Source organism: Amblyomma mixtum, chromosome 1 (assembly GCF_055824585.1).
Source record: "Amblyomma mixtum isolate Tamu chromosome 1, ASM5582458v1, whole genome shotgun sequence".
Lineage (NCBI taxonomy): Eukaryota > Metazoa > Arthropoda > Arachnida > Ixodida > Ixodidae > Amblyomma > Amblyomma mixtum.
This window is the reverse complement of record NC_143012.1, coordinates 222,908,544-222,930,270: the sequence shown is the minus strand read 5'-3', so window position 1 is coordinate 222,930,270 and position 21,727 is coordinate 222,908,544. Positions and strand designations below refer to the sequence as shown.

Here is a 21,727-nt window from a genome sequence, read left to right as displayed (position 1 = left end):
CTAAAACCAACGATACATTGTTCGCCATCATGTGGCACTCCTCGAAATATTTTTTATTGCGCTTAATTAGTTAATTAACTAAGATTAATTATGCGAATTTTCAAATATTCATTTTAGTGCCAAGACTGTTACGTTAGGTTGTAGAGCAGGTTTATAAAAAAACCAATCCAGTTTATTGTAGCATGGTATCTCATACGGGGTCCTTTTTCCCAGTATCTAAAGAAAGCCCGCGAAATATGAAAAAATACCATGTGACTACGCTCGTGCGCTACCAAATTGCAGCGCTCTCAACGGCGTTTCGAGCAAACGCAGCGTGCCCGCTGACCGTGGCGAAGTGAACGGCCGCCGCGCCGCTGCAGAAAGTGCTGACGCGCGGGCTTTTTTTAGATGCCGGAAAAAAGGACCCCGTATGAGATACGATGCTACAATGAACTGGATTGGTTGTTTATAAATCTGCTCTACAACCTAACGTAACGGTTTTGGCACTAAAGTGAATATTTGAAAATTTGCATAATTCATCTTAGTTAATTAACAAATTAAGCGCAATAAAAAAATATTCTGAGGAGCGCCACATAATGGCGAACAGTGCATCGTTGGTTTCAGCTGGCTGCGGTGTACCGCTTTTTTAAAATCCTTGGTTCAAGTTACGTGAAACACCCTGTATATGTTTCAAACGGAGTACTGTCTACGCGAAATCATTCTACTTTACACACGAAACTACGCACAAACAACCAGACCCAGATTAGCAATTTCTTGAAGCAACCTCTGTGTCAACTGGAAGAAAGGTAACTATGGAGACCTGAAGTTAATTAGGTTCCCAGAAGAGCTTGAGAAGCTCAAAGATCAAAGGGAGGAGAACAAAAACTGAAAGAGTAGCAGAAGGTACCTGTGCAAACCCATTACAAAAAAAATGCTGAGGTATACGGCGTTTAATGTCTTAAAGCTAAACCTGAGCTATCGGAGACACCGTAGTGGAGGACTACATACTATTTTCGGCAATCGTGGGTCCTTTAACGAGCACTGACATTCGCACAACACACGGACAATTTAGGCATTTAGTGCTTCCGGTTTCCGTTCTGTACAAACTAGCGAACATCGTCTACGCACAGCAGCGCACAGGACATAGAACATGAGCTAGAACTTTTAGAACCTTAAGCGAACATTTCCATCCTCCCGCTGATCTTGTAACAGGCGCGCCGCGAGTGGAAGCACGCTGTGCGGGCCCATGAGAGCGCCAAGGGAGCCGAAGGTCTACCTGACCGCAGAAACATCTGTCGCGATCAGACCTTGCAGTACGCATTCGGCCTTCTGTGTTCCTCTCATTCACCGCTGCGTTTTGTTGATTAATTTAATTTTATGAAGAGCAATGCCACAGGCCTAGGGGCATTATGCCTATCCATCATAACCTAGCGCCCTCCCGCCCATCTTCTACCTCTCTGAGCTACCTCACCACGAATGCCCTGGCACCGTCCCTGTGCGGCGCTTCGAAGGTGTCGCTTGACGGCGAGGCCGCCGTCCTAAAATGTGCTACGACCTGCCTGCCATACATTTCATGCTCCCTCCACTTTCGACGACGATATAGGCTACACTTTTTTTAATATATATTTTTCCACCATCGAATTGCAGCCGCTGGAGTGAACGTAAAAGAAAAAAACGGCGAGGGGGCCAATTCATGGTAACTTTTGAATCCGAAGAAATATATCTAATTTAATCACTTCGCATTTTCCGTAGCTGGTAACTGTTGGCAATCGTTGCGTACGCTGTTCCGGTGCTGCAAATACATTCTAGCTTACGTACGCACTGTAAAAAGCCCAATAAACTGAATTCAAAACTGAAACTGAAACTGCATTTCCGCCGCTAGGCGGCCATCGGTACCTTCGGGCCTTTGTTGATTTATTTCCGCCCTTCTTTCCCTCCTCCATGTTCCCGCCTGTTGTGTGTCACGTGGTGTGGCCGCGGCGTCGTGGTGCGCGGGCTTCAGTGGTTGACGTGAACTGCGTTTTCGACCGCATTTTCCGAGGTACCGCATTGAACTGAAGTGTTTTTTGTGCATATATAACTGGAGTAGTGCGTAGGTTCGTTCACTGCTGTCCATGTACTCGTATCTCACGTATCGGAACAGAAGCAGCCTTTGGAGGCTCTGCCGAATGCGTTTCTTTGTTGTAGATTGGCAGAAAGGCCGACGCTCGCTCACGTTTTAAAGGTTTGATATCAGGAAGCAAGGGCGAAGTTATAATGTGAGCGTGTTTATGCACCACAATGCATTTGTAATGTAGAAACGTTGTCCTGAAGTCGGCGTTAATGAAAAACACGAGCGTTGCGGTGGTTTGGAGACGTACTTCAGCTCGGCACGGCTACGCACCTGCCTCGAATGGTAAGCAATCCGGCAATTTCCTCACTGGCGTCCCAGAACCCTCCTCGCAGCGCCGCCTCTCCTCCTCCGCTCTTTTCTCCGTTCTCCTCTTTTTTTCTTTCACGGCTGTTGCGCTCTTCGGTCTATTCCTCCGGCGAGTCTGCCTCCGCGCACCGCCGCCGCGAATCTGCGCGTCGTTTATAGAACAGCGACAACAAAGAGAAGAAAATGATACAAACCGAGGAAAAGTACACGGAGTACAATCGCCCACGACGAAAACAAGCACGCAGGGGCCAGCAGCCGTACAACCGCAAGTAAGGGAAGAAATAGATGCTACTATACCACTACACCAAATACAGGAGCAACAGAAAACAGTCTTGACGACGCTGGAACAAATCATGAGCAGACTGAACGCGACCGATCAGAGATTGGCAGAACTGTTCAGGAGACAAAACAAGAGAGCACCGGAACAGGTCGACCTAAACGAAAGCGCGAAGATCTTCGCGGCGCAGCAGTAGTGTCACATCATGGCTAACGCAGAAGAAAAATTTACAATATGGCAATGGAACTGTAGAGGATTTAGAAAAAAAACCGATTTCAACATACATGTAATGCAGCATAAACACCCTCCTACTGTAATAGCGCTGCAAGAAACTAACACTTCGCCGAAGATAGTCGGCTACGACACCATAGTAGATGAAAGATTTAAAAAAGTGGCCATTTTATGTCAGAAGGGGGTCACTACGCACAAGCACACGACACCAGAAGAAGATATAGAACACCTTTTAATAGAGGTAATACCTAAGAAGCGCGGGGAGAAGAGCCTATTCGTACTTAACATATATTCACCACCGCGCAAGAAGAGACATGACTTCAGAGAAATCATTAGAGCGGTGATCGGCCTGGTAAAACAAAACCACCTTGTGATTGTGGGAGATTTCAATGCTCCGCACAAAGAGTGGGGCTACAAGATGAATACAAAGAAAGGAAAAACCATCCTAGATGGAGTGGACATGCACGGGCTGGAAATCGTTACCGATAGCAGATACCCTACTAGGGTCGGAAACAGCGTTTCAAGAGACACTAGCCCTGATTTGACCATCATAGGAAATATCCTAGACTACGAATGGTCTAACACTGGGGAGCAGTTCGGAAGTGACCACTACGTAATTCAAACTCAAATTAAACTTACAAGGTTCAGCACAATCCAGAGAAAGACAAAAATCACAGATTGGAAAAAATTCCGTGAACAGTTGGAGAATGAAGCCGGAAGAACTGCGATAACGGACATCGAAAAGTGGACCAAACGACTACGGGAGGTCCACAGAGACAATACTACGGAGCTAGAGGTCACCGATGAATTTCCACGTGCGGATAAACGATTGCTACATCTTTGGGAGGCTCGTAGGGGGCTGACGAAAAGATGGACGAAACAAAAACATAACAGGAAATTGAGACTCAGAATAGCTCAAATCAATAAGGAGATAGAAGACCACACTGCAAACTTACTTAGAGATAATTGGCACCAAATTTGCAATGAACTAAACGGCAACTTGGGTAGCGCTAAAACATGGGCGCTGCTCAGGCACCTCATAGACCCGACAAAATCGAAAAGAGAAAACAGCAAAACGATAGAACGTATCACGCACAATTTTCAGGGAACGGACGCCCAGATTACAGATTTTCTTTGGTCCAGGTACGTCGGAAGCACGCAGGTGCCACCCTGCACCATGGTATATTCAGGGACAAGGAACTCGAAGCTGGATGAACCGATAAAAGACTACGAGGTATACACGGCTGCCAGGTCATTCACAAGGAACACAACACCGGGAAAAGATCAAGTAACAAATGCAATGATCAGAAACCTCAGTGATGACCAAATCGAAAGCCTGACTGGACTAATCAACGAGCACTGGGAAAGGGGCACGGTCCCGGCGGAGTGGAAACACGCTGAGATTATCGTGATACCTAAACCAGGGAAAACACCCAGTTTGGAGAACCTTAGGCCCATTTCCCTAACTTCATGCCTCGGTAAACTATATGAGAAAGTGGTCAAGACTAGACTGAGCATTTACATGGAGGACAACGGTCTGTTTCCGGATACCATGTTCGGGTTCAGAACGGGGCTCTCCACGCAAGACGTGATGCTCCAGTTAAGAGACACGGTACTAAAACAAATATCGGGCACTCGAGAAGGCGTACTCTTGGCCGTAGACTTCAAGGGGGCCTTCGACAACATCGGCCACAATGCCATTCTCACAGAACTCTCGGCAACAAACTGTGGGGAGAGGATCTTCGCATACGTAAAGGCCTTCCTGTCTAACAGAACAGCAACGATCGGCATCAACAACATAAGGTCAGAAAAGAAGACGACGCCAAACAGAGGGACGCCACAAGGATCCATCATCTCACCTCTGCTCTTTAACATAGCAATGATTGGATTAACTAGGAGACTGAAAAACATCAAAGATGTCGAACATTCAGTTTATGCGGACGACATCACAGTGTGGACGACAAAAGGATCGACGGGAAACAAGCAAGAAATATTGCAAAGAGCGGCGGATGAGATCGGTCAATTTGCTTTCTTTAGCGGCATGCAGTGTTCCCCAGAAAAATCAGAATTTATTAGACTTCACAAAAATAAAGAGGACAGGGGAACGATAGAATTAGAGATAGATGGACAACCCGTAAGGAGGACAAATAAGCTTCGCATCTTGGGAATGTGGCTGCAGGAGAAAGGCAAACGGGACCATACCATCCAGCTCTTGGAACACTCCACGAAACAGATATGCAGGATGTTAAGCCGGATTACGAACAAGAGAAAAGGGGTGAAGGAGCGAGATGCGTTACGGATCACTTCTGCGCTCATCATACCGAGGATGACGTACGCGCTTCCGTACCTACAACCTAACAAAGGGGAAAAGAACAAAATGGAAACATGCATCAGAAGGGCGTATAAGCAAGCTTTAGGCGTCATGACCTGCGCCTCGACAGAGAAGCTGATGAACATGGGGGTGTACGGCACGTATGAGGAGCACAGCGAAACCATGCTCAGATTTCAAATGGAAAGACTTAAAAGAACAGCCGCTGGCCGCGCACTACTGGTCAAGCTAGGATACCCGGCAGAAGACGAGGGCGAAGACAAGACAGACATTGACAGCCAAATTAGGAGCACTTTCTTGGTTAAACCAGTGCCCAGAAACATGGACCCCAAGAACCACGAAGGAAGACGGGCGGCGAAATCATTGGAGTTGGACAGGTTCCTAAAGAAAAAACAGATGGCTCTGTATGTTGACGCGTCCAAGTACAGAACGAAGGAAAACGCTAGGGCGGCAGCAGTAGTGAACGCCAATGGGAATATAGTTACTGGTGCATCAGTGCGCACAAGGACAACACAAGCAGCGGAAGAGATCGCCATAGCTCTAGCCCTGACTGAAGCCAATCGGCAGGGACTGAGTTACTGGATAGCGACGGATTCTCAGGCTGCAGCAAGGGCATACAGAGATGGAAGGATCGGCCGAAAAGCCGCGAGTATCCTCTTCGAACAAAAACAACACAGACATGGATCAAACAACACAAGCATTCAACACACCATCATTTGGGTCCCTGACACTGGGGTTGAGGGAAATCTCATGGCAGACACCGTTGTCCGAGGGTTCACGAACCGGAGGGCGGGTTTGCCGGTCGAACCCTTCAGCACGCCACAATCTTACGGGGAGGCAATGAAGGCGTTGTTGGGAGCGCGCAAGAAGTACTCGGCTCCGGCGGATATCCTCGACAGAGAGCAGGCCACCACGCTCAGACGACTACAAACAGACACCTACCCAAGCAGAGCCATGTATCACAAAATGTGGCCGAACAGATACGCGAAAGAGTGCGTGTGGTGTGGGGGCTACGCCACAACGTACCACGCCACCTGGGGCTGCGAAAAAAGCCCTTTACTACCAAAGGTAAATAGCCCTAGTCTAGAGCAGTGGGAGGCCCTCCTGGCTGACTCCGACCCGAGCACACAGCTTATGCTGGTGACGAGGGCCAAGGCAGCGGCGGAGGCCAACGGGATCCTGGACTAGGGAATACCGACCACTGAAGCTCCACATCTATCTATCCCCATCCCCCTACTCCCTAACTCTTCCTTTTGAAAAAAATAAATAAATGTTTTCACTACTACTACTACTTCTGGACCTGGTCAGCGCGCCTCTCAATGTGCTGACGCATGAACACGTAGGTGGTGGTGGAAACGTTTATTGCCAATGATGTAAATCGTAGGGGGCGCCTGGTTTGCCGCAAAAGTTTGCATGATTACGAGCATTGGTCTGGGTATCGGGCATGCAGCAGTATTGGGTATTGAGCAGCCTGCGCTATGGTGAGGGACGGAGCGGGGGGTGCGTATTCCCTTTTTTTTGTCTCGGTAATACGAGAGAATATCACGGAAGGAGACCAGGTAGTGCATTCCCAGCTCACGACAGTATGAGGCATTAAAGGCTTTCGCCTTAATAAAGCGATTCTGCTCGTATTGTCTTTCACAGCTGTTCTGCTCCTGGCGAGCTTCTAGGGCGGCCGGCTCGCGATTTTCGCGTTGCCCTTCGAGCCATTTGTGTGGCCGGCACGTTCCTCGCGCAAAGAAGGCGACTGCGCACGTACTTAAAATGGCGTTAAAGGGCGGTTCACACGACGGTCCGTTCGCCCGCGGCCCGCGCACTACCTGGTCTCCTTCCGTGATATTCTCTCGTATTACCGAGACAAAAGAAGGGAATACGCACCCCCCGCTCCGTCCCTCACCATAGCGCAGGCTGCACATTGGCGACAACTACAAACCCGGACTGCTCAATACCCAATACTGCTGCATGCCCGATACCCAGACCAATTCTCGTAATCATGCAAACTTTTGCGGCAAACCAGGCGCCCCCTACGATTTACGTCATTGGCAATAAACGTTTCCACCACCACCTACGTGTTCATGCGTCAGCACATTGAGAGGCGCGCTGACCAGGCCGCGGTTCAGAAGACGCGCAGATTCGCGGCGGCGGTGCGCGGAGGCAGACTCGCCGGAGGAATAGACCGAAGAGCGCAACAGCCGTGAAAGAAAAAAAGAGGAGAAGGGAGAAAAGAGCGGAGGACGAGAGGCGACGCTGCGAGGAGGGTTCTGGGACGCCAGTGAGGAAATTGCCAGCAATCCTATGTCTTCATGCATGCTGGTTTGCATTATTCAAAGCATATTTTACGGAAGAGCGGCCTCAAGGCTTGCCGCTTCTATTACCAAAGTGCCGAGATCTGCAGACAGGCAGCTCTTTCCGTGTATCCAGGGAGAGAAGCAGCACTGAACAGAGTTCGCCGAGAATCATTCTACTCAGAGCTGTTTTTGTTTTGACGAAACGAATGTTGCAGAGTACTGCCTCATGCTACTTAAGAGCTCTAGTATGTGTGTTCTGTCAAATTTAAAGCCGTTTAACGCTATTTCGTCAAATTCATTGTCCTACGGTTTATCTGCACGTCGTAATTTTTCCGCCCGTGCGTAAGGTCTATTCTGTATCTCTGCGTAAAATGCGTTGCGTCAACAGGACGTCTGAGATAAGCTTTCAATTTTGTGTGCTGCAGGCGCTGACCGCTGGTCGTTTTTGCATCAGGCCAGGTTTTTGCATAAATTTGTTGACGCTGCTATCTATTTTGGTTTTCAATTGTTTTTACAACGTCATCCAGATAAAAGAATCCTGTGCTGTGCCAGCTAGGTATATTTAGCTTGCGTTTTCAAGTTTTTAAAAGCTTCATTGTTTGGCCATAGTGACCTAATTTCTGAATTTTGGCGGCCTCTAATCGTGATGGTATTAAATGGATGTCTGCAGGGGGAAACATCTACATCCACATGGGAGTCCACAGCCACAGCTTGCACCTTGTTGCCACTGGGCAATATTCATGAGCAGTATGGAAGCAAAGGTGCGTTTTAGTTCTTGCTGCAAGCTTCTTTTTATGTTGTATGCTTGGTTCTCTTTTGGGCCATTTTCCCTTCTTTCCTTCATCAAGCTGCTTCATGAAACAGGGTACATAGCCTAACCATGCCCTCATTTATTTGTACATCCTTGCTAGTTCGTTGTCAGCATAGGGTTATTGCAAACCAGTTTGAGTGTTGTTGAACGTAGTTTTCTCGTCATCATCATCATCCTGATTACACCCACTGCAGGGCAAAGGACTGCCTTTGCCAGCTGCGGCTACCATATCCCTGCGAACTTCGTACTAGCATTTGGTGATAATAAGTGTGCTACCGCATAATGTCTTCACCTCATCCACCCACCTAACTTCCTGCCGCCCACTGCTACGTTTGCCTTCTCTTGGAATCCTCTCCGTTACACTAGAGGACCAACGGAGTGGATTCCAAGAGACGGCAAATGAAGTGCCAAATGTGTGGATGGGTTTGTTTTGTATGATGTGAATGGGATTAGGACAAAAACTAGAGCTTCTTGGTGCATCTTTATTTTTGTGTCATGAAGTTGGGAATTTCTAAACATTGTCGTTATCAGTTGTTGATAATGGAAAATGGGTTGTTACAAAAAGTGCTGCAAAATAAAATCCTGTCCTAAAACATAACCCCTACTCACTGGGTGCTCACTTTAAGACCTGCTTTTGTAACTAAATATATGTGGGCATATGTAAGGGTCTCAGTATGACAAATATAATGCAGGTACACTCATTTAAATAAGCCAGTCAGAAGCCCAATGCAGAAGCAGGTATGAATACTTAGACAATCAAGAGTGATAATTAAAAAAAAAAGCCTAGACCCTTACTGTAGCATCAGCATTCAAGTTAGTTAGCTGCAGCTAGAATCAACTAAAAGCCATTGATAACGGTGGCTAGAAAGCCTAGAGGGTTAGTTTGTGGGACATCTGGCACCAAGAGCACACTTACAGATGTAGGCAAGAGCAAGCTGAATGGCTTTTTGGATTTAATACATCTTCTATTTCCTGTACAGTCACTTATGCCAGTCCGGTCTATGTTAAAGCAGAATAGCTAACTGTGTGGCTCATAACCCCACTGTTCTTTTTTTTTTTTTGAGGTAGCAGTAGCTGGCATCACAATTATTTCAACTGCGCAGAGCATGGGCAATAAATAGATGAAAAACGAGCACTACCGACACGTGGCACTGCATCAAATATTGACTACATAAAGCAAAACAAACATTGGCGAATAAAAACAAAAGAATAAAAAATGTTGAAAAAATCACTATTCTGCCTTCTAAGCTGCTAAGGTAGCCTATAGTCTGGGACAGCTTTCTGTGGCTATGCAGTGGAAGGTACGAGCACGCACCGCCAGCTTAAACACCTATCTCTGTCCCTCGTGACGGTGTGGTAAGAGGCACGCTTGTAAAAGCCTTGCCCTCATAGCTTCCACTGCATAGCCACAGAAAGCTGTCCCCAAGTATTGTTCTTTTCGTGTGAGCACAACGGAATGTTTGCTGACACACTTGTCTTGCTCCTGATGGATCAAACGCATCAACAACAATCTCGTCTCACAACTTGAAAAGAATAGGAGCTAGGGCCGGTGTGCGAGTAGTATTCTCAGCTCCAAGCAAATTGCAACGTCTCTGCAAGAGTGTCAACTGTGAAGGGATGGCACCTGCAGAATGCGAAAAGAACCAAGAATTCTCTTATGTACAAGTGCCCCAAAAATGTGGCGCACAGAAGTGAGCTATCCCGCGGAACGGGTTGTATCAGTCAAACAGGAGATGCCTAAACGACTTTCTGAGCGAACACAAGAGCTCCTTAAAACCACCTCCCGAAAGCAATATGGTCATATATTGGCTGTCGTGTGAAAACTGCGCCTCTGCTTTCAGCCTACCATACTGTGCACTTACATAAGGACCAGCACACGCGGGAGATTGTTGTTGATGCGTTTGATCCGTCAGGAGCAAGACAAATGCATCAGCAAACCTACTGTTGTGCTCACATGCAAAGAACTAGGCTACCTCAGCAGTTTAGACGGCAGAGTAATGGTTTTTCTACATTTTTAAACACTTTTTATTTGTTTTTATTCGCCAGCATTTTTGCCCTTTGCAGACAATCTTTAATGCAGTGCCACATGTTTTGCAAGCAGGCAAACTGTTGCAAAAGAAATGTTGGTTGTGCCCTTTTTTCACTTGTTTATTTTGTGGCGATCTTTAGATTGTCAGTCAGCGCCGAGTCTGTCTAGTTCTTTCTTCCCATTACTGTCATGCTGTGCCCTTCATGCTGACGAACATATACCGACTAGTTCAAGAAAGTAACTTTTTACATTGTGAAGCCATTTTACCAATTGCATTCGCTTGGTTTGAATGAATGACCATTCAGATTGCTATTGCATCTTTTTGGAACCGAACAAGCTTAAATTTTGCAAGCTTACCAAACTCTTAGGATGCTTATGTTTGTTATTAGCAGCATTAAGTCTCCTTTGCTGCTCACGTCTACAGAAGGCAAAATGCTCGACTCATTATGATATTGCGGGGACTATATTAGGTAGACTGACAGGAACAATGCCACCATCCAAGTAGGTTTGGTTTGGTTTATGGGGTTTAACGTCCCAAAGCGACTAAGGCTATGAGAGACGCCGTAGTGGAGGGCTCCGGAAATTTCGACCACCTGGGGTTCTTTAACGTGCACTGACATCGCACAGTACACGGGCCTCTAGAATTTCTCCTCCAAAGAAATTCTAGCCGCCGCGGCCGGGATCGAACCCGCGTGTTTTGGGTCAGCAGCCGAGCACCATAACCGCTGAGCCACCACCATCCAAGTAGGGGAGTGGGAGTTCTCAGTGTCAGGGTTATACATCTGTTCAGATTGGTGTCCTCTTTGTAACTTGCAATTGTAATTTTTCTAGTGTTACAGAAGCCTCTTAAAGTCCAGCCAATATATTGACCTATATGGAAGCTGCTATATGCCTGGTGATAAGTAGGCTGTGCATTTTGCTGCTGTGCAATACTTAATAAGGTGATTCCACGCCACCTTATCCAGACTTTTGCACTCGACTGCACTTGATTTCTTAAAGAAACAAAAAAATCATGGCTTATTTTATTACCATGACAAAGATTTTTCCAGCATGTTCTTGGCGGAGAAAAAGAAGTTTCGTGTCGTGGCCACCGTCCTATGTTTACAAGCAATAGCAAAGCTAAGTCTTCCAAAAAAACATGTTAAAAATAAATGCTTTACGCATGACTGAAACTTTTTCATGTAAATAAAGGATGTGCTTTCATATCCAATAAATTGGACTCATGTATAAAACATGAAAGAAGGTACAAAAATATTGGAAATTGATATTTTTTATCCAATTTATGCTCTCATAAGTCATTTAAACCATTTTTCTGGGTTATCCAAAAGGCAAAGGATGGAATAAAAGTGTTTCAGAGATGAAAAAAACGCGAGGCATGTCAGTCAGCTGAAAAAAATTCTATTTTTGAGGCATATTCAGCCACCAGTTGCACAGTGAGGTTGGCCTCATTTACTTTCTAAAGGCTGTGACATTTCTAAAATTTTAATTGGAGCAATTTTCGTTTTAGGCGAGAAAATAATTTCGCAATTTGAGTCTCTACCTTCAACCCCAGCATTGCTGGCTGCTTGCTCGACACTGCGGTGCATGCTAGAGCCAGCATCAAGAAGACACAAAGCTTTGCTGCACGGTGCTCCATGTGGATGCTCCTCATATTTTGGTTTTGAGAAGTCTGCTGGCATATTCGCTCAAATTTTGTCAGTTTAAACTCGAGCATGACTTAAGTCCAGCATGCACCATTGAGAGAAAGATAAAGGCTTGATGTGGTGAAAAATGCGTATTCCTTTTAATGGTAGCACTTTTGTAAACTGCCTAGTCAGTTCACCTTTATTTTCTTGAATCATTTGTTGGAGCACCCAGAGGGCTACGACACTCTTAATGGTTTTCTCCGCCCATGTAAACAGCTTATAGAGGATCAGTATTTGACCTTTCTATGGTCTCTGAATGCTTTCAGTTGCTGCAGGGGGCCTCACACTTCCACCAATGCCGTTAAAGTGCTTCCCGGCTGAGTACTGTTTGTGTCGAGGAACGAGAGCCGTCCTGCCATGTGGCCACTTCATTTTTACTTTTTGTAAATCTATCCTTCAGCAGGTTTCTTTATTGCTGAAGCTGGTGGCATCGAAGACCAGCACACCATTGTATTCGGGCAGCGGAGTGCTGGTTTTGTGTAATTTACAGCTGGTGGCAAAGTGTGCTGGAGTGAAAAGGAAGCACTGAGCAGTGTCGATGTTGAACGCAGGGACTCAACGTGTAAGATTGTTTTCTCGCTTAAAACAAAAAAGAGCTCCAAATAAACTAAAAATAAATGCCATTAAATAGTACTGTTTAACTTTCTATCTTTCATAATTTAATTAAGATCACCTCATTATGTAGTAGACTACTGAATATGTCACAAAAAGCAAATTTTCTCGACTTTAGAATGCTTTCGCTAGCTTGCCTTACGTGTTTTGCTCTCTCAAACATTTTTATCGCCTTTGCCTTCTCGACAGCTTAGAAAATAGAATAACTACTGTGAGAACATAAAATTTGATAAAAGATTTCAAATTTTTATATTTTGTACTTATTACATGTTTTATTTAAAACAAAATAAGTTCAATTTACTGCATTGGATATGTAATACCTTTAATTTATATAACAGAAACTTCATAGTCCTGCGTAAGAATGTTTCTTTTTACAAATTTTTTTGCAAGCTTACGTTTGGCTATCACTTTCAAACATGAGATGGCGGCTACGACGGGAAAAAATTACTCCGCCTAAAACAAGCTGGGATAATGTTTGCCTAAGTAATGCAATAAGCCATGAATTTTTTTAAAGAAATCGAAGATTCAGTGCTAAGCCTGGAACAGTTGGCATGGAATGACCCAATGGCATATAAATGCCAACTGTGCGCTGATTTGAAGGAGCCTTTATATTATTTTTGTAGCTCGATTAATATTGCAGTGTAGGTTGAATGCAATTTTTTCTGCTTGCATAATTGGAATGGTTCCATATCATGCCATTTATTTCGCATCTTGTATGCAAACTTGTATTGCGTTGCCAATATTTTATGCTGCTAGCATTCACCCCATATGAATATTGCTGCTCCTGAGCAGCATACTCAACTGATCCACTGGAATGGTATCACTGTGTGTACCTTTGGTAAATTTCTGGGAAAAATGTATTCATTCACCTGGCTGCTTGGTAGTTTCATGTTTCATATGTAATAACAGATGAAATGCAGATCTGTCCTAAGGATGAATGTGGCCATTTGTTAACACCATTTTACAGTAGTGATATTTGCAAGATGATCAATTCTATTTATCTACTTTGTACTTTTGTTCACTACGTAGTGCATGTATGCCTCCAAGAAAGGGAACGCGAACCAGAAAGGAAACAGCTTGGAACCCCTTGTGGTCTTTTTCCAGATGTAGACTTCATCTCTTAATGTGTGATAGTATATTAGTCTAGGCAAAGCAGCGTGCAGGGTAACAGGGCACTAACAGGAAGACACAGGTACTGCGCTGACTAACAATTGAAAAATTTATTGCTTTGCTCACTATAAATACAGGAAATATCATCCAAAATACAAAAGAAGAAAAGTCATGGAATCATGATTTGGTCACATCTGTCGGGATTATTTATCCAGATAGTCAATTTCTTTTTTCGTTGGTGTTAGTGATGATGTGCTTCCATAGGTTAAACAATTCTTATGTGTCATGCACGTCTCTTATATCTCGGCATGAGCTGTTAATTATATTTCCTAAGAATTTTACATCATCGAAAGTGTGGAGTGTACTCACAGTTCGGCACATGTCTTGCTAGTTTGCTACTATATCCTGTCTCAGTATTGCCGACTTGTTCTATTAGACAAATGTTGACACGCTGACCTTATTTCCCAACATACGACGCTCCGCATGAGAGAGGGATCTCGTAAACTAAGCCACAGTCGCATGCTGTGAATTTGTTTCGGTGCTTCATCTTGTGTTGGGCTGTTTTTGAAGCACCTTTGCTGGGCGCGTTGCATACTACGTTCAGCTACTTTCTGCAAAAAAGCAAATGAATCCATCGCAAAGAACTTCCGCAAGCTGCAAAAGAAGGTCAAGCGCCAAACAGTGAAGAACGAAACCTAAAAACTTGTGTCAAGCCAACAACTTGTCCAAATTAGTGCTGGCTATGAAGAAAAGTGATGGCCTATGCCTGAATGCCTTCGCTATTACAAAAACACGCAACAATAACTGACCTTTCGGAGTAATTGTCGCTGAACAAGGATCAAGGCAGCAACCCTTAGGGCAGTAAGAATTGCTCTCCTTGTTCACCGTGGGAGACCTTTTCCTGGTAAAGAAGCCAGAAGTGTCCCCATTCCTCTCGAACAGCTGTACAGAAGAATTGTCATCTCATTCTGATCAAGGACTTATATTGCACGCTGCTAAATGCTGCCTTGTTTGAGACGATAAGAGAAGGCATTAATTCAATGGGAGCAGTACAATTCCAGAACCTGTGCAGAATTAATGCAGATAGATTCCTCGAGTTGCTAACCATCTACTTCCGTTCTACCTATGTAAAGCTTAATGATGTGTGCATACAGTGGCAGGGAGTATGCACCAGTTCCAGTGTTGCACTAATTCTCATTGTGCTGCTAGCCTGTCAAAATAGCCAACTATTAAAAAGCTGTGCATGGCACCAGTTTGATAACGACCTTCCGATTTGTGGACGACTTCTTAGTAATCCACAAGCTTCATTACCAAGGGTAACACAAAGTCATTGTTGACATCTTCAAGACCTTCTCCAAAGTTCTTGCTAACTTTGAGCTGACCAAAGAAACGCCACTGGAGGTACAGCTTCCTGATCTATGGCTGTACTTTGTAGAGACCCATATGTGCTGGCGTTACTTCCCAGGGTCGAAAAAAAGGCTGTTGCTACTGGCGCACTGAAAAATATCCTAAATAGCTCGTGTATTGACCGTCAGCAAGAATGCCTTGAGGCCCACCTGACATGGCTACCTGAAGCTGATTTCCCAGATGACCTCATCTGCAGCCTTGGCTTCAGTTTAAAGAAATTTGCCTATCTACCTCTAAAAGGCTTCAGAAAGAATGGAACATAGCTGCCATAGCATATTATTATGGGGTTTAGCTCAGCAGCAGGCGCGACAGGTTGCACTCAGAAGGCACCCCAAACCAAGTCACCCCGAGCGCTAGCTGCAGCGTCTCTGTTGTCGTCAACTGCCCAGTGTCAAAACAACGTCCTCTTCGCCTTGCAACTTGCACTGTAGCACTACCCCCTCCGCCTCGCGGAAGGAAGCACAGCCCCTGGGCGCCCTAAGGTGGTGTGAATGGTAGGGCTTAAGACAGGTGACGTGCACGAGCTTTGTGGAGGGGGCCGGGAGAAGAGTGCGGGAGTGCAGGGACGTGATTTCATAGGTCACATTGCTCAGTTGCCTGAAGAGAAGACGCGGTAAGGAACCACTCAACGAGGCAGCAGCTTCTCACCCAGGCCCACATGGTGTGCAGGGAGCCAGAGGAGTACGTGGAAGCCAGTAGGGTAGTGGGCAACACGGTGATTAAGGTCATAGGTGCATGGTATCAGCCACGCACTAAAGAAAGTGGTCAGGCAGGCTGATGTGAACTTAGTATGCAACACGCCCAGCTAGGGTGCTTCAAAGACAGCCTGGTATAAAAGAAGGCTGTCAAATCCGCAGCATGCGACAGTGACTTAGGCACCTTGTTTAGTAAGTTCATACCAGCTCGCCTGACCACTTTCTCTTGCGCGTGGCTGATACCATGCACATATGCCGTCACGGCTAACTTCCATTCTTCTTTCTGAAGCCTCGTTGGGGTGGATCAGCAAATTTCTTTCATTATCTTCAAGCGAAGGCTGCAGACGAGGTCATCCGGGAAACTAGCTTCAGGTAACTATGTTAGTTGGGCCTCAACGCTTTCCTGCCGACAGTCAATACACAATCTGTTTGAGACATTTTTTAGTGTGCCAGTAGCAACAGTCTTTTTTTCGACTGTGGAACATAACACCAGCACATATGGGCCTCTCTGATGTGCAGCCATAGATCGAGAAGCTGTACCTCCAGCAAGGACTTCGGAGAAGGTCTTGAATATGTGAACAATGCCGTTGTGTTGCCCTTGTTTATGAAGCTTGTGGATTACTTGGAAGTCGTCCAAGAATTCGAAGGTCATTATCAAATTGGTTTCATGCAAAGCTTTTTAATAGTTGGCTATCTTGACAGGCTAGCAGGACAATGAGAATTAGTGCAACACAGGAACTGGTGCATACTCCTTGCCACTGTGTGTGCAGGTCATTAAACTAAAATAATAGATGGTTAGCAGCTCGAGGAATCTATCAGCATTAATTCTGCATTGGTTCTGGAATCGTGCTGCTCCCATTGAATCAATGCCTTCTCTTACCGTCTCAAACAAGGTGGTATGTGGCAGCGTGTAATGTTAGTCCTTGATGACAATGAGAAGACACTCCTTCTAGACGGCTGTTCAAGAGGAATGCGGACACTTCTGGCTTCTTTACCAGGAAAAGGTCTTCCACGGTGAGCAAGGAGAGCAATTCTTGCAGATACTGCCCTAAGGGTTGCTGCCACGATCCTTGTTCAGAGACAATTACTCTGAAAGGCCAGTTATCATTGCGTTGTTGCCATAAAGAAGGCATTCAGGCATAGGCCCTCACTCTTTTTCACAACCAGCCCTAGTTTGGTCAAGTTGTTGGCTTGACGTTTGTTTGCAGCTTGTGGAAGTTCTTTGCAGTGGCTTCATTTGCTTTTTCACAGAAAGTAGCTGAACGTAGTGTGCAATGCTCCTAGCAAAGGTGCTTCAAAAACAGCCCAGCATAAGACGAAGCACAGAGACAAATTCATGGCATGCGACAGTGGCTTAGTTTACAAGATCCCTCCGTCACGCGGAGCGTCCTGTGTTGGGAAATAAGGCCAGCGTGTTAACATTTATCTAATGCAACATGTCGGAATACTGAGAAAGGATATGGTAGCAAGCTACCAAGACACGTATCGGACTGTGAGTGTATATCACACTTTCGACAATGTAAAATTCTGAGGAAATGTAAGAGACGTGCATAGTACATAAGAATTGTTCAACCTGTTTAAGCACATCATCACTAACTCTAACGAAAAAGAAATCAACTACCTGGATAAATAATCACGACAGATTTGACAAAATGACGATTCCATGACTTTCCTTCTTTGTATTTGGATGATGCTTCCTGTATTCATTGCAAACTAAACAAGGAATTCCGAAGTTGTTATCGCTGCACCTGTCTTGTCTGTGTCCTGTTATCCTGCGTGGTTTTGCACAGATTCATGCACCAACTGGCCGAGCTCCTTTTCTTGTAGTAGTTTAGTGGCCTTGTGCAAATTTTTCTTAATGGATTTTTGAGTTTACTGGCTGCGGACATGGGAGATATGTTAACTTAGCACTGTTGCCTGCCTTTCAAGATGTCACTTGCTTGGTGTAATAATGAATGCATGCTTTGCGTTAGTTGCAGCCGACCACTCTCATAGAAGGGGTCGTATTGCTGACTTTGATCAGATACTGTGCTTTCTGTTACAGTGAATGTTGCACATTACTTGTCGTTTGGTTTATTGTAAAGCATTTTGAAGTGCTCTATTTTCGCCTTTGTTGTCATGGTGTTTTGTGCCTTTTATAATCAGTTTACCCGCCAGGCAGGCCAGTGGTTTGCACTAGCTTGTAGCAGTTCGTGCAGAATTAATTGCATGGCCTGACCACCTTCATTCCATTTCATAACATCTAGCTTTTTAGCTAAAACATTGTTTATATAATGCCGTTTAGAGCTATTTTTTCTAAACCACAGTGGCCTCTTTGGAATGGTTCAAAAAATAACAGCTCGCGCCTGCTTGCAACTTGGACAGATTTTCTTCTTTCTGTTAGCGTTAGCATGCATTATAAAACACATTGTTAATGATCAATATGTTGGCATTTATAAGGACCATTGAGCAGTGTAAACTGATATGAAATATTTTACTGTTTTTGTCTGAAATGCAGACTCACACCATGTATGCTGTTCACCGAAGACAATCCTGAGGTGGCTGAGAACCTGTTCGTCGAGGGAGGATGACTACTCAGCAGGCTTACCACTGCGGCTCACTCCACAACTGCCATAATGTCAGGAATATGGGTGTTCAGCATAAGCTGCCTTAAGTTTGCTTTTTTGCTTTTTCCTGGGAGTTAGCGTCACAGTCCAAGCCTTCTTCAGGCTGGTATAGAAGGCTGCACAGGCATGAATTTTTCATTCTGTTTGCTCTGAAAAATTAGGAGCTAGAGTAAGTGCAATGGAACCTTATTCTTGCAGCACCATAAACCCAATAACAGCAGGTATGGTGCTGTTGTACCTTAAAATTTTAAGTTCTTTGAATGGCAGTGAGGAATTCATTGGAGAAGCTTCTTGTGCATTGTTTTATGGTTGTGTTTTGTTCTAATAAAAAACATTCAACATTTCTGCAGTTTTGTGAGTTTTGTCAATAAACGTTTTTCTTAGGTGCATACAGCCTGTTTACTGCTATGAAGAGCTCCAGTAATACAGGTATATTGCAATACGTAGGCATTATAATGGTAAATTTAAAGAACGGTTAAGAAAAGTAATAAAAGTGGGAACAAATTATGAACCCATTGCATGCTTTTTCCTGAAGGGTGTAGAGGTGTAAGAAGCATAAAACTCCTGTGGCTCGGTGGTAATAGCGTGTGATACACCTCAACACCTTTGAGTCAAGTTGTATCATTTTCGGGTTGGTTCTTTCATGAAACACCCCACGTTAAAGGTGTATTGAAATCACAAAACACCCTTCTGGGCCGGGTGCACGGGTGCGAGTTATAGACACCTGGAAACTCCTTTAGAGGTGTTTTATTTTTTACAGTGAGAGCATGTCGGTCAGGGTTCTGTTAAAGGGACACTGAGGAGAAATTGAAGTTGGCTTGTATCGACAGAATACCAGCTCCTGATTACAAAAACGCCACTTATACTGACAGCAAAGCTCTTGTAACGCATAAAAGAGCAAGAACCAAGATACAGGTATCGCCGCCACAGGCCAAACTCGCAAGTGATTGATTGATAACAACTTTTATTTCCACCGATGTAGGAGGCTCCCTACTCCCCGTCCCTGGCACGCAGGCCTAGGGGACGGGACCTCCGCGACTAAAGACTGGCGAATATACATTGTCTGTTCGCGGCTTCAACCGCCAGGCGGACAGCTCGTTTCTGGTCGGCGGGGACCTCGCTTCGCAGAAGGGCCTCCCAGGCTTCTCTCTTAATATTGTCCTCAGCACCCGGGGATCCAGGGCATTGCCAAATTATATGATCGAGGGTCCCCCTCGCTCCGCAGGTCTTACATTTGTCATCTTTTTTATCGTCCAACGTGGTTTGAAATAACCAGACGGGGTTAACGAAATATCCGGCCTGTAATCGTCTCCAGGCGATGGCCTCTGTATTGGTTAAGTTTGAATCTGGTGGTGGCATTAGACGCTTGCCTAACCTGTAGTGCACGGCGATTTCCGCGTATGTTTGCAAACGTTCGTCCATCCCCTGAGTGTCGGGTGGTTCTACAGTTACCCGGAAGTAGAGATCTCGGGCTAACATGTGGGCCGCCTCGTTACCGGGGACGGATGTGCGTGCTGGGACTCAAATTAAGGTGATGTTGCGATCAATTTTGGCTGCGGACAGAATTCGAGCCGTTTCTGGCGAGACCCTGCCCTTTCCGATGTGTCAGATTGCTGTTTTGCTGTCACTAAGAATTAAACTAGCCTTGGTTCCGGCGCAAGCAAGCGCTATTGCGACCTCCTCGGCCGTATCTATGTTTCTACTGCTTATGGAGGCGGCGGCGACTGGTGCACCTCGGCCGTCGACTACTGAGGCGACCGCCGCCCCCGACCTGCCACTCGCTGCGTCCACGTAGGCAACCTCATTTGCCCTGAAATTCCCGGCCCTTTTAACCAGCGCCTCCGCCCTCTTCTCCCGTCTTTCCCTCTGATGTTCTGGGTGCATGTTGCGGGGGAGGGGGGGGGGAACGATGATATTCTCGCGACATTGTGGCGGTAGGGCGACCTTGTCGCATATGCCCCTATCTACTTTTCGGCCGACCCACTCTAAGATGGTCCGGCCCGTATTCGTTGTACTCAATCAAGTCTTTCGAGCTGGGCGATTCGCACCGCCTCGGCGAGTTCAATCCAAGTATTATGCATCCCCATTTCCAACAGGCGGTCTGTAGAGGTGGAGATAGGTACGCCCAGCGCCCTCTTGACGCAACGCCGAATAATTGCGTCGATCTTCTCTCTCTCTCGTTTACCCTAATATCGAGGAATGGCGTGGCATAGCATATTCGGCTAATAATATACGCCTGCGTCAGTTTCAAGCGGCTACTTTCTTTGAGGCCCCTGCCCTTCAGCGCGACCCTCCTGAAGATCCCTGTTACTTGCGCAGCGTAGTTGCTGAGCTTCTTGATAGTTCCTTCATTATAACCGTCCTCTTGGATAAAAAGTCCGAGGATCCTGATGTGATTAACTTTCGGTACAGCTTTGCCCTCGACCTTAATTTCAAAATTCCAGTCGCGCTTGCACCGGAGCGCTTTCGGATTGTAAACAAAAAGTTCCGATTTCTGAGGCGAACACACAAGGCCCCTTTCGGCCGCGTAGGACACTACAGTGTCTGCCGCTGCCTGCAGCCGCTCTTTTATGCTACCGTCACTACCACTGTTCAACCATATGTTGATGTCATCTGCGTAGAAGCTAAATTTTATGCCGTCTATATTCCTGAGTGCGGCGGGAAGGCCCTCATTGCCACGCTAAAAAGGAAGGGGGAGAGCACCGATCCCTGCGGCGTTCCCTTACTTCCCAGGTAAACCGTGGGGGATTCTAAATCCTGAAAATTTAGTTTTATCGTCCTGTGTGACAGGAAATCCTTGATATAATTATACGCCCTTTCGCCGACACCTATGTCCTGAAGCCCCGCAAGGACGGCCGCATGCTTAACATTGTCGAAGGCTTTGGTTAGATCTAAACCTAAAATCACCTTCGCGTCTTTGGATCTCGAATTTATGATGTCATGTTGCAAGCGAAGCATCACGTCCTGCGTACACAAGCCCGGCCGGAACCCGACCATCTCGTGCGGCCACAGGTCGTTCTGCTCCATGAAGCGTGTCAGTCTAGCCTGGATGACGCGTTCCATAGGCTTTCCTAAGCACGAGGTTAGGGAAATTGGTCTGAGATTTTCTAATCCGGGCAGTTTACCCGGCTTAGGGATTAGCACCACGTTTGCAGTTTTCCATTGCTGAGGGAGACGGCCGCCACTCCATACCTCCTGCATGTATTTCGTGAGCGCCGTTATCGACATGTCGTCCAGATTCCTTAATAA

General features: G+C 45.8%; 1 long non-coding RNA gene across 1 annotated transcript; it reads left to right on the top strand.

Annotated features, from left to right (window-relative positions):
- Positions 1 to 1,932: 1,932 nt before the first annotated feature.
- LOC149371020 (uncharacterized) lies at positions 1,933 to 18,821 on the top strand. Its single transcript, XR_016286522.1, has 3 exons — positions 1,933 to 2,374; positions 8,194 to 8,284; positions 18,370 to 18,821. It is a non-coding gene; the product is annotated as an uncharacterized LOC149371020 (long non-coding RNA).
- The last annotated feature ends 2,906 nt before the right edge of the window (positions 18,822 to 21,727 follow it).